This window comes from Hemicordylus capensis, chromosome 2, assembly GCF_027244095.1.
Source record: "Hemicordylus capensis ecotype Gifberg chromosome 2, rHemCap1.1.pri, whole genome shotgun sequence".
Taxonomy (NCBI): Eukaryota; Metazoa; Chordata; class Lepidosauria; order Squamata; family Cordylidae; genus Hemicordylus; species Hemicordylus capensis.
In genome coordinates this window covers 23,217,237-23,239,771 of record NC_069658.1, presented here as the reverse complement: position 1 = coordinate 23,239,771, position 22,535 = coordinate 23,217,237, and the positions used below count along the sequence as shown (strand labels likewise).

The following is a 22,535-nucleotide window of genomic DNA, read 5'->3' as shown; positions in this document are numbered from 1 at the left end:
TGTGAGGAGAAACTTAAGTGTGTAGTTCACCGCTCTGGGCTCCTTGGAGGAAGAGCGGGATATAAATGAAGTAAATAAATAAAATAAGAAGTGGATATGGGCCCCCTGACTTCTTCTTCTTTTCACCCCATGCCTTTGCCGCAGAAGAACTGTAACGCCATGGTGAAAACAAAACATCTTCCACACACCACCTCTTACCCCTATGCAAACAAGGAGCCCTTTCTCACGATCCATGAGAAAGGGCAGGGAGGAAGCTTCAAAAAACGTACCTCCCCTGCAGACGATCCTCGCTGTTCATCTGGGCGCGGAGATTGCATACCCAGACATGCCGCTTCCTCCTCGGGCAGCGTGGAGGGTCACGGGCCCGGGCACCTTGCTCCGGCCCTCCCACTCTCCCTGTGGCCATTCGCTCCTCAGACTCCGTTACTGTTTTTAGAAAGCTGGTTAAATCTTGGCTTTTTATCCAGGCCTGTACATGATTGTTTTATTGCTGCTTCTGTGTGTTTTTACCCATGTATAGTTTTTTGTATTTTGTATATTATATATTTTAATATCGGATTGTTTTTGTATTTTTAGCGAAATACTTTTAAGTCATTTTAATGTGTTTTAACTTTTGTAAACCGCCTCGGGGTTGTTTTTAGCAAAAGGAGGTATAGAAATCTAACAATAAAATAAAAAATAATAATCCAGCACGCGAGTGCGCGGTGCTTCATGGGGATTCCCCTGTCGCCGGCCGAGAACCCCACAGTCTCCCGGCCCCAGCTGCAAGCATCCGAGGCTGGCAGACGATTTTAAAAATGGGGCTTAGGGAGTGTTAGCTCCCTTAACCCCATTTAGGAGGGTGGCTGGCTTGGTGGGTTTGCTACTGAGGCGCTGCTGGGATTGGGCACAATCCTGGCGGTTCTCACATGCGGGCAAGTCCAGACTTGGCTTCGTTAGCCCAGTTTTGTCTGCGCATGAGAACAGCCTCATTATAAATCACACACTCTTTGTGCACACAGACACTTTAATACACACATTTATGCACCCACATCCCCCACCCCCGGCTCAGAAACATTAAAAAAACAACAACAACCCCGCACACTGGCCTCATTCATATGTAGTTGTGTACAACGGGGTGAATGGGGAGGAAGTCCCGCCCAGCAGCGCAGGGCTTGTGTGAAGAGGGAAGAGTTGTATGTAGAATGGCGGACTCTTCCTTGATTATGCGACGGAAACACTCACCCTCCCACTTATGGCTCTTCCCTCTTCATACAAGCCCGGCTATAAGCACGAGTGGCGGGGGTGTGTGTGTGTGCTGATGGACAAGGCGGAGGTGGGACTTCCTCCCCCTTTGCCCCAGTGTCCACAGCTATAGTGGGGCGACTTTGTAAGGTCAGAATGAGACTATATACCTACTACAGTCACCTCCTATATTCATACCACAGTGAAGAGCACACTCTTACCTATTTGGTGGACCAGTCCTCCCCCCGCCCCCCGCTGAGCAATGTGGTGAGCTGTGTTAAAAAAAACAACTTGAATCCATCTGTCTGCACATGCTCTGGTTCTCCCCTTGCTACCTTTGCTGCTTTCCCACCCTCTCCTTTAAAAACTCAAACCAGTGCTTTTTAAACATCTCTTCTTGCATCCCAGTTGAAGGCAACTGCTTATCCCACAACCTCAAAGAATAACATTCTCATTGGAGTTCTTATAAAAGCACAGTAGGGTACCACATGCCATTTAAACTAAACTTATCATTTAACTGACATATTTAAGAGAGCATAAAAAGTTTAATTAGCCAGGGGCCCGGTGCTTAAAACCCCATAACCCAGTAATAGGTCATGACCTATATTTTGAAAACGATTGACTTGGACGTATACTCTTCAGGGCAGGTATCTGTCTTTTTGTTGGTGCTACTTTCTGGTGATAATCAGGACTCTCTCAGCAATAGAGCTGAAGGAAGGCTAAGTTGCTTTTCACTCCCTAAACCTTGTTTTAGATGGCAGCAGGGGCATTGCTAGGTACTTAAAAGATCTGGGACCCAGGCCAACAGCCCTGCTTTTGATAATGAAACTCAATCATATCTCCCCACCCTGAATAATCACATTTTTTAAAAAGTCTTTAATATTAAAATACAGCACCTATGAAGGTGGAAGCAGCAGAGAGCGACTACTATGAATATTTATATACTGCTGTTCAACAACGTTCTCAAAGCACTTTACATAGAAAAATAAATAATACATAGGATGGCCCCCTGTCCCCAAAGGGCTCACAATCTGAAAAGAAACATTAAGTAGATACCAGCAACACCCACTGGAGGGATGCTGTGCTGGGGTTGGATAGGGCCAGTTGCTCTCCCCCGCTAAATATAAGGGAATCACCACTTTAAAAGGTGTTTCTTTGCTCAGTCAGCAGGGGTTTTTGTGTGGCTAGCTAGGTGTGGCTAGGAATTCTCTCCCCTGCTCTGCGCAGGAGCCTCCATGGCTGCAGTTTCTTTCTGGAAGAGGTCATGGAGGAGGGAGGTGGATGATGAAATTTGGGGCTCTGAGCAATTTATTGGGGGTCTGTGCCCCCTCGGCCAATCTCTAATGATGCCCCTGGATGGCAGGCCTGCTTGCCTCACCAAATGGGGTAAGGGCAGAGGGGAAACAGAGTCTTGGGCTGTTGGACCTTATGCTCTTGCGGCCTCGTGGCCAAAATGACCTCTCTCTGGGCTATCGGGGATTCCCAAGGAAACCTAGCCCAGGCTCCAAAAAAGGGAGCTGGGACAATCCATAGACACGCCTGTTGTAGCTGGCTGGAAAGCAACCCCGTTGCCTGTATTGGTCCAGTCTTTTTAAAGCTGTGGCTTGAGTGTTTTATTCTATGTCATTTAAACAGCAAGATCAAACGCTTCTTTCTTTTTGGTCTGATTTGAAAAGGAACTCCCCATTTATCCACCCCACCCCCTTCAAGGGCACCCTGAGGCAAACCTGTTTTATAATGCACGTTTTCCTTGTGTCCGTTTTATTGGTTGTTTTCTTACAAGTCGTCTTTCGTTATGGAAGTTCTTTGCTGCAGAAGGGTTAGCTGTGGATAATCAATTTCTGGGACTTCTTCTGATAAGGACCGAGTTGATGGAGTGTCTGCTGCTTTTCACTAATTGCCTGGCATCTTTCAAAATACTGTTTTTTGGGGGTCTGTGTCCTAGGACCTCAGAATTGCTCCTGCAAGCAGACAGAATTAAATTAAACCTGACAAGCTTACCTTCCTGTTGTGAGGGGGAAGAGAGGGAAACACGCTTGTCCATATGTTTGTTTCGGCATATGAATGTAGAGTAGTGTGCTGGTTGTGGAGCTATTATGTTCCGGAAGAGTGTTAATTAAGCTTCCAGCAAGCTATGGCACTTAAAGGTTCTCTGCATGCTTGCTGGCAGATTAATTAAAGTTTCCATAAAGAAAATCACTCCACTGCATTGTGGCTTCCAGCTAGGGTTCCAAGATTACATTTTTCACTGTGCCTTGTCACACTGCTTAGATATCTTGCCATTTTTTTATTTATTTAATTGATACAGATGAGTTAAGCAACATTCTCAAACATTTCCCCCCCCGAAGGTGTGCCAATCCTTTCTTCCCAGGCTGGATTTTAGAGTCCAGGTTATGGCTAAAAGGGGTGATAGTAAATAGTAAAGTCTTACTATTTGTTTCCAGCTGTTTCACTACACTGAGTTATAATAGCACATTTTCATAGTTTTGTTTTTGTGCTGGCTAGTGGCTCCAAGATTTTGGAAGAGAGCAGAAGTGGCGTAATGTCACTTGAAAGAACTGATCAATGCAGTGTTGCTTTTACTGTAATGTTCTGTATTTGGGGTTTTCGTACTGTACATGCTAATTGCCATACTAACAATAATAAATTGCTATTATTACTGGGTTATGATCATGGGCATAACTGTATTCTCTTTCCCACTTTAGAATTGTTGATGCAATCTGCTATTCCAAAACAACTATTCAAGGAGTTTCCAACGTGAGGCTCTTCAGCTGTTGCTGGACTACAGTTCCCATCATCCCAAGCCACAATACCTTGGGGGTGGGTATAATGGGAGTTGTAGTCCCGTAACAGCTGGAGAACCTCTGGCTGGCCACCCTCCAACTATTCCCTTTCTTTCATCAATGAACTTGTTAAATTGATTAAGGCTGCATTCGTTTGCACACTCAACTTGGGTGTAAGCCCCATTGAACACAGTGCGGCTTAATTCTGTCTAATCATGTTTAGGTCTGCAGCCTTGCAGCACAATCCTGTGCACACTTACCAGGGAGTAACATGGGAACCAACGGCACCCAGTGTATTTCTCTTGTTAAAAAAAGAGCAACTCAAGAGCCCCCACCTCCCAGTATGGATCATGACCCAGTTGTGGAGGGGAGGGGGCTAACCCTTTCCCCTTGCACCCTGCACCATTTTCCTGATGAAAAGTGCCCCCCCCCAGCTGCGGTTTGCCTTGGGAGGAGAAACAGGTCAAGCCTAAAAGCCTTCTGCCATGTCTAAGGGAATAATTTGATGAATCTGGATAGGCTCTGAAAGAAATGCATATATCCATATCTGTCTGTGCAGCTTTTCATTTCCCCCATCCCTCCTTTTTGGAAGGCAGGATCATCTTCTTCAGCAACTCCTCCCCTCATCTTCCCCAAAGTATAGCAAAGAAAAAGCTGGAACTGATTTGCTGGATGACCTAATGCAGCTTTCATCAAAAGCTTCTGGATGCTGGAGAAATTGCAGGCAAGAGATCATTTAGTTTGAAGCTACAGCTTGCTTGTGCTTATTTATTTATTTAGTCGGTGTTTATTAACTGGCACATCCCCCTCCCCCCCACTCCTGCTTATTAATCGCCCAGTTTTTGAACTTGCAGGAAGCAGCACTCACCCCCTGAGTGTCTCTTTTTGGAGCAGGGAGGGTGCTTTGAAGCTTGCTGGACTATGTATCCCTGCTTTAATTAGGTGGTGCATAGTTCTTTTAAAAGGGGCAGTGGAACTTCATAAAAATTAATGATGTCTGGCTTTGGTGGTTGTGCATGTGAGACGGGTGTGTGTGTGTGTGAGAGAGAGAGAGAGAGAGATATTTTCTTACTCTTTCACGAAGTGGCAGAAAAGCATCTTGCTGTATTCCGGCAACTGCTTGCATGTCGTTTATGGTGACTGTCTAGGCAATTATAATGCAAAAAGTTATCCCACTTCCCCACTGTTCCAAACCTCTGTTTCCTAGGTATCAAGGTACACCCAGTTGGTGCAAGATTATTAAGGCTAATTCACACATTATGGTTTGGGGGAGTACACCAATCAGTTTAACAGTTTCCCACATGTACGCTTACAAGTGTGAAAAGCAAGCAAAGGCAAACAAGTACCTCCAGTGACTGTTGCTGGTGTCTATCTTATGTTTCTTTTTAGATTGTGAGCCCTTTGGGGACAGGGAGCCATCTTATTTATTTATTATTTATCTGTGTAAACCTCCCTGAGCCATTTTTTGAAAGGGTGGTATAGAAATTGAATGAATAAACTAGTGTTCTGCAAAGACACGCACCATAAAGAAGCCCAGACTGACTACAGCTTGGTCCCAGGGCATGGTCTGAAAGCAGATGATGCAGATGCCCCGCTGAAGCTAAGCAGGTTCAGGTCTGGTCAGTGCCTGGATGGGAACCAGAGTGGAAGTTTTGAGTGCTGTGTGAGGCCCCTAGAGACACAAAGAAAGAGCTGAATTTGAATGGATTTAAAAGGGTTACGTACTTTGGGATCAAACAGAAGATAAAGCACTAGTTAGGACTTTGTGGGGAGTGGGTGGTATCAAGAGGTGTGACAACCCCTGCTGAACTGTGCAAAGAGGCACCTTTTTAAAATAGTGACTCTCAGGGAGAGAGCAGTTGTTCCTGTTCAACCCCAGCACACCGTCCTTGCAATGGCTGTTGCTGATGTCTCCCCTGTGTTTCTTTTTAGATAGTGGGCCCTTTTGGGACAGGGAACCATCTATCTATATAATTCTCTAAGGCATACCCTTGGCTAATCCCACGTATGGCAGCTCTCACGAGCGTTTGCAAGCAGAAGCACCTGATCTGGCAGTGGGGATTCCATATGCAGATAGGGAGGAGGAGCCTGTGAGAGCAGAAGCACCATGGTGATTGGGCAGTGGGGATTCCATATGCAGATAGGGAGGGGGAGAATGTGATGGTTAAGGTCAGTTGGAATGCAACTGTTACTGGTTGGAAGATGTTCTTAAATGAATGGAGATGAATGGAGAGAGAGAGAGAGTAGGCAGGGGTCTGCAAAGAGAGGGGTTGTGAGGGAGGAAAGAGCCCCTTCAGGAGAAGGAGGCTGCCCTTGTGTGAATTAGATGAGGAAACAAGATGAACAAGATCTGTTAACTCAGGGAGAGAGGCGGGGAAGAAAGACAGAGGGGAATAGCGAGTGGAGGAGAGAGAGAAAAAGAAGGGAGGGGAAGAGAGAAAGAAAGAAGGGAGAAGGATGGGCCCAAACCTGTCAGCGGCCTGAGGGGAATGGGTGGGCATGGCGGCGGCAGCAGCAGCAGCAAGGAAGGGCCCAGCCAACCACTGCTGCTGTTTGGGGCTACGGAGGCCATTGGCGGAGGGATACAGGCGGGCAAGGGATTGGCCCAGGCTTGTCAGCAGCCTGAGGGGAATGAACGGCCATGGCGGTAGCAGCAGCAGCAAGGAAGGGCCTGGTCAACCGCTGCTCCTGCTGCTCCTGTGGGGTGGAGCGGGGCTTGGGTGAGGTTGGGGAGGCTTCTGGCGATAGGGGGCTGCAGCTTGGTCAACAGGCACCAGCAACGCTGCAGCCGCAACCAAGAGGGGTGAGGGGGATGGAGTAAAGCAATGGAGGAGTGACCAAGAGGGGTGAGGGGGATGGAAGCAATGGGGAGGGGGAGGAGGAGCAGGAGCAGGAGTGTGGCTCATGTGAGGGTGGAGGGGGCTGTGGCAGGGGATGAGGGGAACAATCAAGTACTAGTGTGCAGATGCTCTGCACGGGTTAAGCTAGTTTAATTTATTGTAGTATGTGAACCATTTTTAGAACTTTGAAAAACAATGCATATAAATATTCTAAATAATAATAAATACTAAGAGAAGAGTGTGTGTGGGTCCAATGAAGTGCTTGAAGGGAGAAAGGTAAGGGGAATCTTTAATGGACCCACATACTTCATCACCTAAGTCTCCACAGTTTTACCTAAGTGATGGACCAAGCCAAGTGGGCCATCACAAAAGGTGCTTTCTTTTTCGCCCCATTCAGACATTATGTTGTTCATGTATACAGATTAGGGATGTGCAAACAGGTTCAACATCAAACCAAAGCACCCCCTGTTTGGTCTGACTCTGGACCGACCCCCCCCCCGGCCTGTTCAGGGGGTTCATGAGGGTTTTTTTTAACCCCCCCATCCGCCACTGCCTTGGAGAACACCCCCTGAGGGAGTACGTTTTTTTAAAAAGTTAGCTTTGAAAGAAAAGTTTGCGAACCACCCTGGACCAAATCGAACCGGGTGGTGGTGGTGTGGTTCGAGGGGGTGCTGGACCAAACTGGTCTGGTCCGGGTCCGGTTCAGACTTGAACTGAACTGGATCAGCCAGTTCTGTGCATACCCCTAGTACAGATGTCTGTGCACTGGTACACGTTTTTATGTGAATGACTGTACCTGCACTCTTTTTAAAAGTGAACTTGGGTACATGCCCCCTTGAAATACAAGATGCAGATTGTAAGTTTACTGCTGTGCATATGAATAAATGTATCTATGTACAGATTGTACAAGTGTTGAACATAACATGTGAACAGAGCTCATGTTTCCCCTTAATTGTCTTTTTTTCTGAACTAAAAAGCCTCCAGTGCTTTAGCTTTTCTTTGTAGGAAAGGTGCTCCAACCCCATCTCTGATCATTTTGGTTGCCCTTTTCTGCATCTTTTGGCTGAAGTCTCACTTCAGTTATGGACTTGTGGTATGGGCTCAAGTCAAGGAGGATGACTGATGTGTCCATCTGTCCAATGGTACTAAGAGTGGTTTAGCTCATGGGGTTATTAAGAAAGGCAAAGACTGTAAGGTTTTGCAAGGGGAAAGTACTATTTAACTGTTCCATAGTAGCAGGTAGAAGTAGCAAACAGTATCATCTTTCAAAATGTTCTGTTTGTCCAAAGTGATCTTTCCAGGCAGAAACTGACATGTTATAAAAAGCTTGAATGCAACCACACAAGCGCAAACCTCTTGCCTTGTGATGTGATGTGGTATGCCTTCTCTTCTAAATTATAGCTTGTCTTGGCTAATTACAAGGCTAAGGCAGAGTTAGAGTTAAACTGATTACAGCTTTGAGATTTTGTATTGCACATTTCCCAGACTACACCCTGAGAAGAAACGTACGAGGCACTGATTTGCTGGCATGCAGTAAATGCTTGTAGGAGGCATCAACCCACCTATGTTGAACTCTTGATAGGTTTGTCCTGCTCCCTATTGCTAACTGTGGAGAGCTGGACAGATCCCAAGAGCCTCTGCTTGGCTGGCACATTCCATCTTAAAATCTTCATTTCTCTTTCCCGTCCACATTTGTGTCATGGAACCCAAGCCATTGTGTCTGCAAATGTCTTCTCTCCTTGTATTGTCTCTTTCCCAGACTGTTGAAATTTTAGATTGTATGATTCCTGGGGCAATGACCTAGCCTTTCCCTTTTTTCTTTCTTCTGTTGCCCTGCAAAGCACTACATAAATGATGGCATTATTATAAAAACAAATGATAAGGCTTTCTCACGATCAGCATTAGAGTAGGAAAAGCCTTCTACCCTAATTTGGGAACCATGGACACTGCTGATTGGCCATCATGAGAATTCTTCATGCTGATTGTGAGAATGGCCCTACTACACACACACACACACACACACACACACACACACACACACACACACACACACACACACGCATGCTTCACAGAGCATGTGTAACAAGAAGCCAACTATTCTAAATTAACGGAGTTGGAAAGGACCAGAAGGCCAGCGATCAAACCCACTCTTTAGAGACAGCACCCCCTCTTTACTGCCCCCCCCCAGACCAATCTCCAGCGCAGTGTACTGCACAAGAAGCTCCTATACTACAAAAGTCTCCTGCAAAGGAAATTGCTCCAGATGACTTGGACGAGTGAGCTAAGCATCATAAGAACAGCCCTGCTGGATCAGGCCCAAGGCCCATCTAGCACAGCATCCTGTTTCACACAGTGGCCCACCAGATGCTACTGGAAGCCTACAGCAGGAATTGAGGGCATGCCCTCTCTCCTGCTGTTACTCCCCGTGTTTTGGGGAAAGGAAAACCAAGTACTGAGGTCCATCTCCCATAGACTTGTAGTGTTGCGTGCGGTATGTTGGGCCATGATTTGATCTGAGGGCAGGGGCCTCAATGGTTTAAGTATTCTCGGCATTGCACTTAAAACAAGCTCTATGGAGAGCAGCACATTGTAAACAGTGTATGTATCAGGAGCAAAATCCTTTCCAGTAAAAACCTGAGGAGGACAGATTGTGTGTGTGTGTGTATAAAGCTGCCAGATACTGAGTCAGACCATTGGTCCATATGACTCAGTATCGTCAACTACACAGACTGGCAACGACTTCTCCAAGGCTGCAGGCAGGAGTCTCTCCCAGCCTTATCTGGAGATGCCAGGAAGGGAACCTGGAACCTTCTGCATGCAAGCATGCAGATGCTCTTCCCAAAGCAGCCCCATCCCCTAAGGAGAATATCTTACAGTGCTCTTACATGTAGTCTCCCATTCAAATACAAACCAGGGCAGACCCTGATTAGCAAAGGGGACAATTAATGCTTGCTACCTCAAGACCAGTTCTCCTCCCTTGATATATACTTATTAAGGAATGCAGTGGTCTCATGACTACCAGTAAAGAAAACCTACAACAGGTTGAAATATGTTCATCTTGGACAAAGTGCTTTCTTCTCCATTTGGGACATCACAAGACAGCTGGGCCAACTTAGAGCCTTTTCTGCCTGGATAAAGCACCTCTATATTTTCTCCTTGGGACATTTTAGGTCAGTCCAACTGCCTTATAATCTTGAAACTCATTCTTAATGTTGTCTTTTTTGAGAATGGTAATTAGATACTGGTAGTTTTATCTTTATTACAATATGAAAGTTGTAATAGAGAGGGTGATATATTTGATTGTTTCCACACACATAATTTTAGATTTCTCATATTTAGCTTTTATATTTTGCTTGAGTGTGTATGAACAAGCTTGTATAGATTAACCTGTATACAATCTGTAATTCAAATATATTACGATAGGAGATTTGGATTCTCTTTGGACTGTCCTGTGTGACTCAACATCTGTACCATATTAGGTGTAAATTGGTGCAGGCATTGCGAAGTTGTTGTGGGGTGGAGCCACACACATGGACAACAAGGTGATCTCATAAGGGTACTTTCCATGTGGAAAGTAGGCTTAAAAAGGGGGTTTGTACACTGCTTAAAAGACACCTTTAATGGCACAGTGGAGAAATGACTTGACTAGCAAGCCAGAGGTTGCTGGTTTGAATCCCCGCTGGGATTCATGGGAAACACCTCTTGTGGGCAGCAGCGATATAGGAAGATGTTGAAAGGCATCATCTCACACTGCGCGGGAGGAGGCAATGGTAAACCCCTCCTGTATTCCACCAAAGACAACCACAGGGCTCTGTGGTTGCCAGGAGTTAACACTGACTTGACGGGACACTTTACCCTTTACTTTTACACTGCTTAAAATATTAAAGATCTCAGATTAAGAACCTTAAGAGCCCTTCTGGATCGCACCAAAGGCCCATCTAGTCTAGCATCTTGTTTCCCACAATGGTCAGCCAGAAGACTAGGAGATTTGCAACTAAGGCAGGAAGGCAACAGCTCTTGCCCATTATGACCCCGCAGCCATCAGTATTCAGTGGTATACTGTGTTTGCACATGAAAGGTCCACATAACCATCATGGATAATAGCCATGGTTGGAACTCTCCTCCATGAATGTGTCTATCTAGTTGCAGATGAAAACTGTCTGAACAAATTAGGTCCCCAGATGTTGTGGGACTACAGCTCCCATCATCCCCAGCCACAGGGGCCAAAAGTCAGAGCTGATAGGGGTTGTAGTCTAACAACATCTGAGAACCCAAGGTTGGGAAACCTTGCCCTAAGCCAGTGGCCAATAGTGTATCTCTTGGTAGCACATTTTGTAAATTAGTCTTTTTTCACACGGTCTTTATAAGTATGGCTGGGAAGTTATGCATTTCCTCCCATCACAACTTAAAGTGGCAGTCGTGTGGAGGGAGAGAATGAGAAAAATCCACAGACCACCCACAGCATTGCCCTATGGCCAGCTGTGGCGTTTCATGGGCTGCATTCTGCCCTGGGACTGCCTCTTGCCAGGCCTTATTGTAAGAGAGAGATTCTATTTGGATCATATTTGGTCTCTGGGTCATCTCGGAGAGACCATGTTACTCCTGTATTGAAAGAGTTACAATGGCTGTTGATAAGTTTCCGGGCAAAATACAAGGTGCTGGTTATAACCTTCAAAGCGCTAAACAGCTTGGGCCCTGGGTATTTAAGAGAATGGCTTTTTCGTCATGAACCCCACTGCCCATTGAGATCATCAGGAGAGGTCTGTCTGCAGTTGCCTTGTCTGGTGGCAACTCGGGGTCATGGGCCTTTTCCGTTGCTGCCCCGGGGTTTTGGAATGCGCTCGCTCCTGAAATTAGAGCCTCTCCATCCCTGACAATTTTTTTTAAAAATCTTGAAAGACGCATCTCTTCACCCAGACTTTTAATTAAATACTGTTTTAATAGTTATAACACTGTTTTAAAACATTGTTTTAAATTTTTAAATAGCGATGTTTTAACTTTTTTGCTGTTGTTTATTTTAACTAATGTTTTAATTTTTCCTGTTCTCGTTTATTTTTTGTTGTAAACCGCCCCGAGACATAAGTTTTTGGTGGTATAAAAATATGTTAAATAAATAAAAGCAATGAAACCGCTTGAAAAACATCTTCTGCAGGCCCTGGTGAAGTATAGTGACCTCTTCTAAACAGCTACCTGTTTTCTAGTTTCATGAAGAGAAATATGAATCTGAAGTTGTTCTGAAATACATGCATGCATCAATAATTCAACCACTGGGGGTAAAGTGGTTTCTTTGCTGACTGTGCGTTGACCCTTAAGTGTGCCCCTGGCTGAAATGGGACTTCCAGAACTAACAGCTGGAATCTCTTTCTTGAGCTAAAGAGGAAGATCCTCTAGATGAACTTTAACCACTTAGGGCTTCCTCTGTGCATTTGGGGTTAGAGCTGGGCAGATGTGTAACCTACTGTACATCCCATGCAGGTTACCAGAGCTGAATCTTCAGTCTTTCAGGGGACTGAGTCTTGCACCAAAATGTAGCAACTGGCTTCTTTTAGCTGCCCATCAACTTTCTATGATCCCATGGCTTTGGAATCTTCTCTGAACCACTCGCTTAGCCTCCCGGTAGAGTTCAAAGCGTTGATCTTGATGCATAAACATCTTAATTCATCCCAGGGCTGACTTGCCTGTCTGAAAGCATGTGTCTCTCCTTGTGACAGCTTGGATCATCAGGTCATTGCTGGCTTTGGACACAACTTTCCCTCCTGATTTGTGGTAGGCAAGAATGATTTGCCCTTCTGAACCCACTGCAGAAGCAATGTGCTTAACAATGGGGTTTTTGTGGTTGTCGAAGATGAGGGTGTGATGTGAGAACAAAAAGGACTCTGCATTTTGCGGCCTTTTGTTGCTTTTTGTCAGGAGTTAAGTTTTATTCCCTCATGGTAGGCCTGTGCAATGTGTGACTGAGTGCTAGCTGCATGCTAGGTGGTCTGCTGTAGGCACTCCCAGCCTTGGGTTTCAAGAAGTTGGACCACAACTCCCATTGTCCTCAGCCAGCCTTCAGCCATTGTGCTGAAGGACTTGTAGTCCAACAACATCTGGAGATCCAAGGCTGGAATTTCTTGATCTACTGCCTGCAGTTATCTTCAGGGCTCAATCTGATGTCCTAGCTGTTTAGCACTAGATCTCTAAATGGCCTAAGCCTTGTGTACCTTAGGGAACTCCTCCTTCCATATGCTCCTCTCTGTCTTTGAGGTCAGCAGAGAAGGACTTACTTTGAGTCTTCTCCTTCTCAGAGCAGAGATTCAGACTGATGAGGACTTGTTTTCCGGATTCCTAACCATCTTCATTACTGCCTCTGAACCCGTTTCAATTTGTCTGCTCTCTTCTTAAAGTGCAGTGTGCAGAACTGGGTGCAATGCTCCAGGTGAGGTCAGAGTAGTGGAGAATAAAGTGGAACTATTGTTTTTTGTGACTTGGAATCTATGGTTCAATTTTATGCAGCGTGGTGTAGTGGTTAGAGTGCTGGACTAGGACTGGGAAGACCAAAGTTCAAATCCCCATTCAGCCATACTTGATGGGTGACTCTGGGTCCGTCACTTCTCTCTCAGCCTAACCTACTTCACAGAGTTGTTGTGAGGAGAAACTTAAGTATGTAGTACACCGCTCTGGGCTCCTTGGAGGAAAAGCGGGATATAAAAAATGTTAAAATAAATAAATAAAAATTGTAATAGACTCTCTTTTTCCACAGGTCACACTGCTGACTTGTGGTCAGCTGCTATCCCGAGATCCTTTTCAATAATAATAACGATAATGATAGATAAACTTTGTTAGCTGCCCCATAACAAATTATCTGGGCATCTCACAACACAGGATTAAAACATACAATAAAAACACATAACACATTAACAGGCAAAAAGGGAGAAAAGACAATACAAAATACAATGCAAAGCAGTTTTAAAAACTCATTTTGATATTAGTTAAATCAAATCTGAAAACCAGAATTTAAAAGGCCTGGGTGAACAAAAAAGTCTTTACCGGGCATCTAAAAGAACAAAGTGATAAAGCCAGGTGAACTTTACTGGGGAGGCTATTCTATAAATGAGGTGCAACTATTGATAAGGTCCTCTCCCCAGTAGCCACCCGCCTCACCTTGTTTGGCAGGGCACCTAGAGGAGGGCCTCTGAAAAGACCTTAAGGTCAAGGTTGGGACATATGGGGCAAGGCACTCTCTCAGATAACTCGGTCCCAAGCCATTTAGGGCTTTAAAGATTAAAAATAGCACTTTGAATTGAGCCCAGAAATGAACTGGGAGCCAGAGCAGCTGATGAACCATGGATGTAATATGCTCAAAACATCCAGTCCCAGTTAATAATCTTGCAGCCCTATTTTGTACTAGCTGCAGTTTCTGAACCATTTTCAAATGTACTATTGCTACACCAGATATTTCCCAGCCTATATCTCTGTGTGTGGTCATTATGATTATGGAGAGCCTCTGTGTTCAGAGTCAGTGACTGCATTCACATGTAACATGGAACAATGGGTACAATGGGCCTGCCGTTCCGCACCCCTCCCCCCACTCTCCCATCCAAATTAGGACATAATGGAGAGGATCGTCACTGCAGTCAGCAAGACTGCAGAGAGGAGGGGGACATGGCTCTGTGGGCTTCCTTCTTGACTGAAGGACAGCATGCATAGCGAATGATGCCGGAGTTGAGGGAGGAGCTTCCTCCCTGAACTCCAGTTCTAGGGGACACAGCCTGTGGTTCTGATTTTGGACATACTGCAGGCTGCATCCAACCTAAGGTTGCGGGGATGTAACTCATTACAACCCAAGGGATCAGAATGGAGTACCAAATCTGAATCCTCTTTTTTGCCGCCATGCCAAAGCAGAATTTCCCACATTTGAATGTAACGTCTGCAGAACTGCTGGCCCATTCAGCTGTGGTTTCACGTTATGTGCGAATGCAGCCAGTATGTCACTAAATACCACTGGCTGGTGGGGTAAATTCACCACCGTTGCCTTCATGCTTGTAAGCTTCCCAGAGGCAACTGGTTGGCCATTGCGGGACCAAGATGCTGAATTAATGGACCTTTGATAGTGTTCTTTCATTTCTTGTGCCCTCTGTTTACAAGACAACTGACTCTGTTTAGCATACAAACTGCTTGAGAAAGTAAGCTGTGCAAAACTCTAAGGAGGTATCTCATCAGTGTCTTCCTTCTCCTGTCTCTGGGCAGTGTCAACCAAGTTGGTTGCTGACCTTATTTGCTTGTTCCCTTCTCTGTGTTTTTTTGCACCGAGTACTCATTTCACCTGTGTTATGTCCAGATTATCTAGGCTGCTGTCCAGACAGCCTTATACAAGGAACACAGTCTTCCTCAGAGCGAGTGAATGTTGATGGCACTGGCTAACTGTTAAGAAGAACTTCAGCATACTGAGGCTGACAGAAGGGCCATTATACACAGCAGCTATTTCTAATAGGTAAAACTTTCCAAGATGAATTGGTGGGTGGGAGGAAGAACTCCTGGAAACTGCCTTTCTTGGACATCTAGGAGTAGCTAACTCAGAACAGAAACTTGGCTGTCTTGTTCAGGACAACTTTCAACATATAGGCAGGCTTTCCAGGAATAAAGTTAAAATGTCATATAGTGTTACAGTTTTCCTTTTGCTCCATTCTCTCTATCCCATTTTATACCACAAGGAGAGGAAGAAAACTGGTCAGTTTTCCCTTCTTACATCTTTTTAGTACCTGTTGTCTCAATCATCTGGAGATTTGGCCTGAGATGTCCTCAGTATGCAGATGATACTCAGTTGTATCTCTCTTTTTCATCAAATGCCGGTGAAATGGTGACTGCCCTGAATCAGTGAATGGATGCAGTAATGGACTGGATGAGGGTTAACCAGTTGAGACTCAATCCAGTCAGGACAGAAGTACTGTTGGTTGGTGATTCCTCTGCCCAGGTGACTGATGTCCAGCCTGTTCCGGATGGGGTTGCGCTCACCCTGAAGGACCTGGTTTGCAGTCTGGGGGTGCTCATAGATCCAGCACTGTCGCTAGAGGCTGAAGTGGCCTATGTGGCTCAGAGTGCCTTTTTATCAGCTTTGGCTGATATGCCAGCTGCGACTGTACCTAGATAGAGATAGCTTGACCACAATTACTCATGGTCTGGCAAGCTCTCACTTAGAATATTAAAATGTGTTGTATGTGGGGTTGCCTCTTGAAAAGGGTCCAGAAACTGCAGTGGGTACAAAATAGGGCTGCAAGATTATTAACTGGAACGGGACGTTTTTATCATATTACGCCAGTGCTTCAACAGTTGTACAGTAACCCCTCGCCAACTGTGAGGGTTCCGTTCCGGAAAACCCTCGCAGTTTGCGAATTCGCGGTTGGGAAGCAGTAGGGAATTATTGGAAATGGGGTTAAGGGAATCGCAGTCGCAAAATGACCAAAAACAAGGTGGTAAACAACAAAATCCCCCCAAACCATTAAAAAAAACCCTTACACCATAGTTCACCAAACCGCGGATACTTGGGCTGCAGTTGGCGAGGGCGGTCACAATTTCCCAGCTGCAGATGCTCAAATCCGTGATTGGGAAAACTGCGATTGACAAAGGACGACTGTACTGGCCTCCACCCAGTTTCCGGGCACAATTCAAAGTGCTGGTCTTAACCTTTAAAGCCCTAAATGGCTTGGAACTGGGTTACTTAAGAGAGCACCTTGGCCCATATGTCCCGATACGGACTTTAAGATCTTCTTCGGAGGTCCTGCTCAGAGTGTCCCTGCCAAACAAGGTGAGGTGGGTGGCTACTGGGGGGAGGGCCTTTTCAGTGGTTGCACCGCATTTATGGAACAGCCCCCCCCATTGAGGTTCACCTGGAAGTTTTTCACACGGTGTGTGTTCACTTATCGGCCAGATTTACCCTGAATTCCGTGTGAGTTATTGGGGAGCAGTTCACACACAATTCAGGTTTTTCACTGCACTTCTGGTTTTATATCTGGGGTTAAAAAAATCCACTATTCGTGTTGGGTTTGGGGGACAACTTCAAGTTCATAGTAAAGCCTCCCAGTAAACCCACACTAAAGCCTGCTGTGTGTAAAAGTCCCTGGCATCATCACTTTGTTATTTTAGATGCCAGGTAAATAACTTTCTTTCTCTCAGTCCTTTTAAATTTGATTTTTAAATTTTGATTTTTTAAAATTGACTTTTAAAAAGCTTTTCAATTGTTTTGTATTGTGTGTGTGTCGTGATTTCATGTTTTATGTGTGTTGTGTTGTGAGCCACCCAGAGGACAATTTGTTATGGGGAGGCTAAAAAAGTTGGTGGTGGTTATTTATTAAATCTATTGAATCTTCTTGACCTGAGATGGTCTAACCAAAGCCATCTCTCCGATTATTCCATGATCACACTTTCCCTCTGGTATACTCAACATATTCTTAACCAATATCCATGGATTTCTCTTTTACTGCTATGCAACTGTTGTATACCTACATATTTGGTTTCTATACAAAATTCAGTGAGTTAATAAATGCTTTGACTATTCAAGTAGTTGGTCCCAATAATATATTATCAATGTAAAATTATGAAGATGGAAAGGAAACAGCAATCATATTATTTTTCTGTTTCTTTCATTCCACCCCCATCTATTTATAAATGCTATTCCTTAATAAACCACTCCCATATTCCCAGCTACACAAACATGTCCAGCTGTACACTGGAATAAACCCTGTTGTGAAGGGCAAGTGTTGATTCTTTTTGTTCAGACCACCAAAGTGTCACAAATGACATTTTGTAAATACCTATGGGTAAGTTGGAATCCTTTTTCTGGTGAACCAATTTCTCGAGCTTGAAATTAGGCTCTTGTTGTGTTCCTTTCCTACCTCCTTGTTGCTATTCCATGACTGAGATGTTGTGGTTGTCTAGAAACCAGCCATTCATTTCTCTCTCTCTGCAATTCCCTTCTCAGCAAGTACATCTGAAGTCAAGTGGAACAGCTGTTTAGTCAGATATGTGAGGTGACTAAGGGAATTATGTCATTCCAATATTAAGGCTTCCTGTTTCCCATGTTGTTGTTGCCTGAACTTGGGACATTTCCTACCCCTGTTCTCCTGGCAAGCAATGGCTTCCTGTTTTCTCACCCAAACATGGAGGCTCTGTCTACCTTTCCTAGTAGGGGCTTCTCCCTTAAAAGCCTGGCTTTACAACACCTATCTGAGTAACAGAAGAGGAACCACGCTGAGTCAGACGGACTGTCCATTTATCATCTGCATTCTCTCTGCCAAAAGTATGGCCTTTGCTCTCTGTTCCTGTGCATTTTTTCTCTCATATGCGTCATATGCCCTCGTATTTTCTTTCCAAAGCTTTTAAGACTGCAGTATTTTGTCGGTTAATTAGATTAAGCCACTAAAAAGGTGCCCTTGATTAATCGGGCCAGCTATTTTTTAAATAGTTTTTTAGTATAAATACTTTATATAACAATTGCAAGTGGCAAGCACCATCTTAAGATACATCCCTCGTGACCTAAAATAGTTTATTTTATGTATACCTCACTCTTCTTCCAGGAAGCCCAGAGCAGTGTAAATGGTTATGCTTATCCTCACAACAACGCTGTGAGTTAGGTTAGGCTGAGAGAGAAGTGACTGGCCCAGAGTCACCCAGTGAGTTTCATGGCTGAATGGGGATTTGAACTCGGGTCTCCCCGGTTCTAGTCCAGCACTCTAACCACTGCAGTGCACCATGCTGGCTCCCCAGTAGGAGAGGAGAGCTGGTCTGGTGGTAGCAAGCATGACTTGTCCCCATAGCTAAGCAGGGTCTGCCCTGGTTGCATCTGAATGGCAGACTTGATGTGTGAGCATTGCAAGATATTCCCCTCAGGGGATGAAGCTGCTCTGGGAAGAGCAGAAGGTTTCAAGTTCCCTCTCTGGTTTCTCCAAGATAGGGCTGAGAGAAATTCCTGCCTGCAAACTTGGAGAAACAGCTGCCAGTCTATGAAGACAATACTGAACTAGATAAACCAATGGTCTGACTCAGTATATGGCAGTTTCCTATGTTACTGGCTCATGACATTTTGTTGCCTGAAGTGGAGCACCAAATTGTGCCTGTTGCACATTGTTTCTTTCTTTTTTCTTTTAAATTTACACCCCCAATTTCTTCTTTCAAATCTCTCCTCCTTCCTTCCTTTTCTATTAAGAAAGGTTGAGGAAAAACCACTGTGATGCCATTTTATTACATCTATTTATTTATTACATTTTTTAAATATCCTGCTCTTCCTCCAAGCAGCCCAGAGTACTACATACTTGGGTTTCTCCTCACAACAATCCTGTGAAGTAGGTTAGACTGAGAGAGAAGTGACTGGCCCAGAGTCACCCAGCTAGTTTTATGGCTGAATGGGGATTTGAACTCGGGTCTCCCCAGTCCTAGTCCAGCACTCTAGCCACCATACCACGCTGGCTCTTGCCTGCTTTCCTCTGCAGGCCATCCATGGTAGAAGTTCTGGGTAGCCTGAAGTGGTCTGCTTCACCCTGCTTCATGGTAGGTCCGCCCTGTGTACTTCTTGTTTTAGAGCTATGTCTCCTGTCATGTGTTGAGATGTGAAGCGCGAGGTGCGTGTACGCCCTTATATGTGTGCATTTTAAGGCTGCTTTAAATATCTGTGTAAACAAGGCAGCCTGGTCTGTCTGAAGTTTTAATGAAAAGAAGCAAACAGTCTTGTTTTTTAAAGAAAAACATATACACACAGCTATTAAAAGGGCTACAAAATGAAACAGATGTGAATCAGGAGTGCTACATATATAGCTGAGTAGAAAGCTAGATTCCATTCAGCCTCTTTGGGAAGAAGTTATAAAGTAAATAATAAAAAAAATACTTTACAAAGTGGATTTGTCCAGTTCCAAGACTTGCTGCACCTGCCCATAAAGGCCTAGGGTGGGTGGCACCTCCTGCCATACCAGAGCAGTGTGGAAAACCAGATGGCATCATGCTGGGGGTGCTGATGCAGCTGCTGGAAGCAGACAGAGTGGCGTAGCTGTTTATGCAAGCCACTGTTTGCCTTGGGCATTGTGATGTTTTGAGCGCCTGTCTGTGTATCTCTCTTTCCTTCCTCCTTACCTTTGCCACTCAGAGATTCAGGACCTGAGAAGTACCCTGTTAGATGAGAGCAAGGTTCGTCCAGTAAAATATTCTGTTTCCAATAGTGGACAGCCAGATACCTTTAGTAGCTGACAAGCAGGGCAAGGTGATGAGTGCCCCGTCTTTGTCTTTCCTTAGCATCTGGAATTCAGAGAGATACTGCCTCTGAACAAGAAGGTTCAATTAATCTATCATGGCTATTAGCTACTGATAGACAATGGATTTCTTTAATTCTGTTTTTAAAATCTGGCGAGCACTGCATCCTGCGGCAGGGAATTCCACAAGTTAACTCTGCATTGAGTGAAGAAGTGTGTCCTTTTGCCTGTCCTGAAACTACTTTTTCAGTGTGTTTCCCTGAGTTTTATGATAATAAATGGAGTATTAAAATCAGCTGCAACTTGTCAGGATTTTCCCACTGACTCTGAAAGCTGTTGTGGGAAGTTTATAAGATAATGTAATATTTGGGGAAATCTTTAAATTTGCCTTCTCATACATACATACATTCATACGTGCATGCGTGCATCCTGGCTGGCTAGCTTTTTTTTTTTTTTTTTAAACTTACTAGGGAAGGTCCCCATTTGGAGAATCCTAAGGTGGATTTTGTGTCATGATCAGAATTAATGTCAGTTTACCAGGAATATGGGATTCCCTGTGTGTGTGTGTGTGTGTGTGTGTGTGTGTGTGTTCCTGTAGTGCATGTTATGTGGGTTGCTAAAAACTTCCCTGACCAAGGTTAGTAGCACACCAAACAACATTTAACCGGGATAGACGGATGGAGTTCAAATCTCAGATTGCCTATCCCAATTAAATGTCTGGTTGGTGTGCTGGAGGTTTTTGCAGCCCACATTACACACTCCATGGGAACATATGCCTGCTAGGAATCCCAGATTCCCTGTAAATGGACACTAGTTTTGATCATGTGAACCAGCCCATAAAAGTAATCAAAAACACAACAACAAAATCACAAAAAGCAGCATAATTTAAAAAAGAGTGAGTACAAAGCACATACAATACAGAACTAGATTAATTTCTTTCCTCCCCCGCACGTTTCCAAAATGTGTTGTGAGACAGCCAAAGTCCCCTAGGTACAAAGAACAAGCACTCCATCTTTCTAATGGATGGGCCAGCTTTGGCTGTAACTGGCATTTCTTCTTATTCCATACTGTGCTTGCAACAAGACAATCTGCTCTTTAAGTCTAAATTCTTGGAACAGAATTAGGATGTTGAGATGATTCTTGACAAGACTGAAAGTGAAGACTTCTTTTGTTGTTTTTCTTCTCGAGCAGTTGCAGAGTTGCACATCTCATCACAGGCCTGTGTTCCACGTCGGTCATATCATAGGAAGCCCTTGAGCGTATTCTGCAGTGTGTAAAGCAGGCAGAAATGTCATTGATGGGCGGACTGACCTTTCTGTGACCAAATTGTATTCGGGGAGGAAAAAGAGAAATGTGCGACTCCATTTGAAGTCAGATTTGACATTTTCCTGACTGCCTCTCACAGATTCTTATGCCAAATAATGTCTGCATTTAAGGCTTAAGGGCACAACATCTGTAGCACAGAGACAGAAATGGCTATGCAGCCTTTGCAGGGTGTCTTGGGAGCTGAGCCTGTCTTGCGATGTGATGCTTCCTATCTCTGCAACTCGAGAATGAAGCTTTTACAATAGACTAAAATAGACACAATCCTGGTGTAAAGGAATTTTCAGGCGCAGTCACAGAAGAGCCTTCAGCAATGGTTCAATGTAGGTGTCACAGTCCAGTCATAAGAACATAGAAAGCTGCCATATACTGAGTCAGACCATTGGTTCATCTAGCTCAGTGTTGTCTTCACAGACTGGCAGCGGCTTCTCCCAAGGTGGCAGGCAGGAGTCTCTCTCAGCCCTATCTTGGAGATGCCAGGGAGGGAACTTAGGAACTTCAGCATGCAAACATGCAGATGCTCTTCCCAGATCAGACACATCCCCCTAAGGAGAATATCTTACAGTGCTCACATGTAGTCTCCCATTCAAATGCGAACCAGGGCAGATGCTGCTTAGCTAAGGGGGATAATTCATGCTTGCTACCACAAGGCCAGCTCTCCTCCAAACCCATAGTAACTTCCTTTAGGCCTATGAACTTCTCTTTCCTCTCTTGTACACGGAGTCTCTCCTCCTTGTCCTAGTTTGCTCTAACCCAGGGGTAGGCAACATGGAGCTCTGCAGATGTTGCAACTACAGCTCCCATCCCCCCCAGTCACAATGTTTCTACAGCTGGGGATGATGGGAGCTGTTCAGCAACATGAGAGGTTTAGTAACATCTGGGGAGTGACACATTACCTACCCCTGCTCTAATCCTTAGGGTTCACATGTGGTACCAAAGCTCAGGTTTGGTGGAGCTACCAGAACCCTGGGAATGCGCACAAGCCATACTTCTGGTCTCGGCAGGGATATGTCAAGATTGGGCATTTTGTACATACCCACCAATCTTGGCATATTCTACCCTACTTGCAATACGGAATCCGACATTTCTCCCTCACTTCAAATCTTAGTTGCAGATGTTGGGTTCCGTACCAACAATAGAATATTCAGAGA

At 44.8% G+C, this 22,535-nt stretch overlaps 1 protein-coding gene across 3 annotated transcripts in view; it reads left to right on the top strand.

Moving 5' to 3' along the window:
• The window catches only part of PDZD2 (PDZ domain containing 2), a 382,173-nt gene that overhangs the window by 44,182 nt on the left and 315,456 nt on the right, over positions 1-22,535 (top strand). The gene's annotated exons all lie outside the window — the stretch shown is intronic.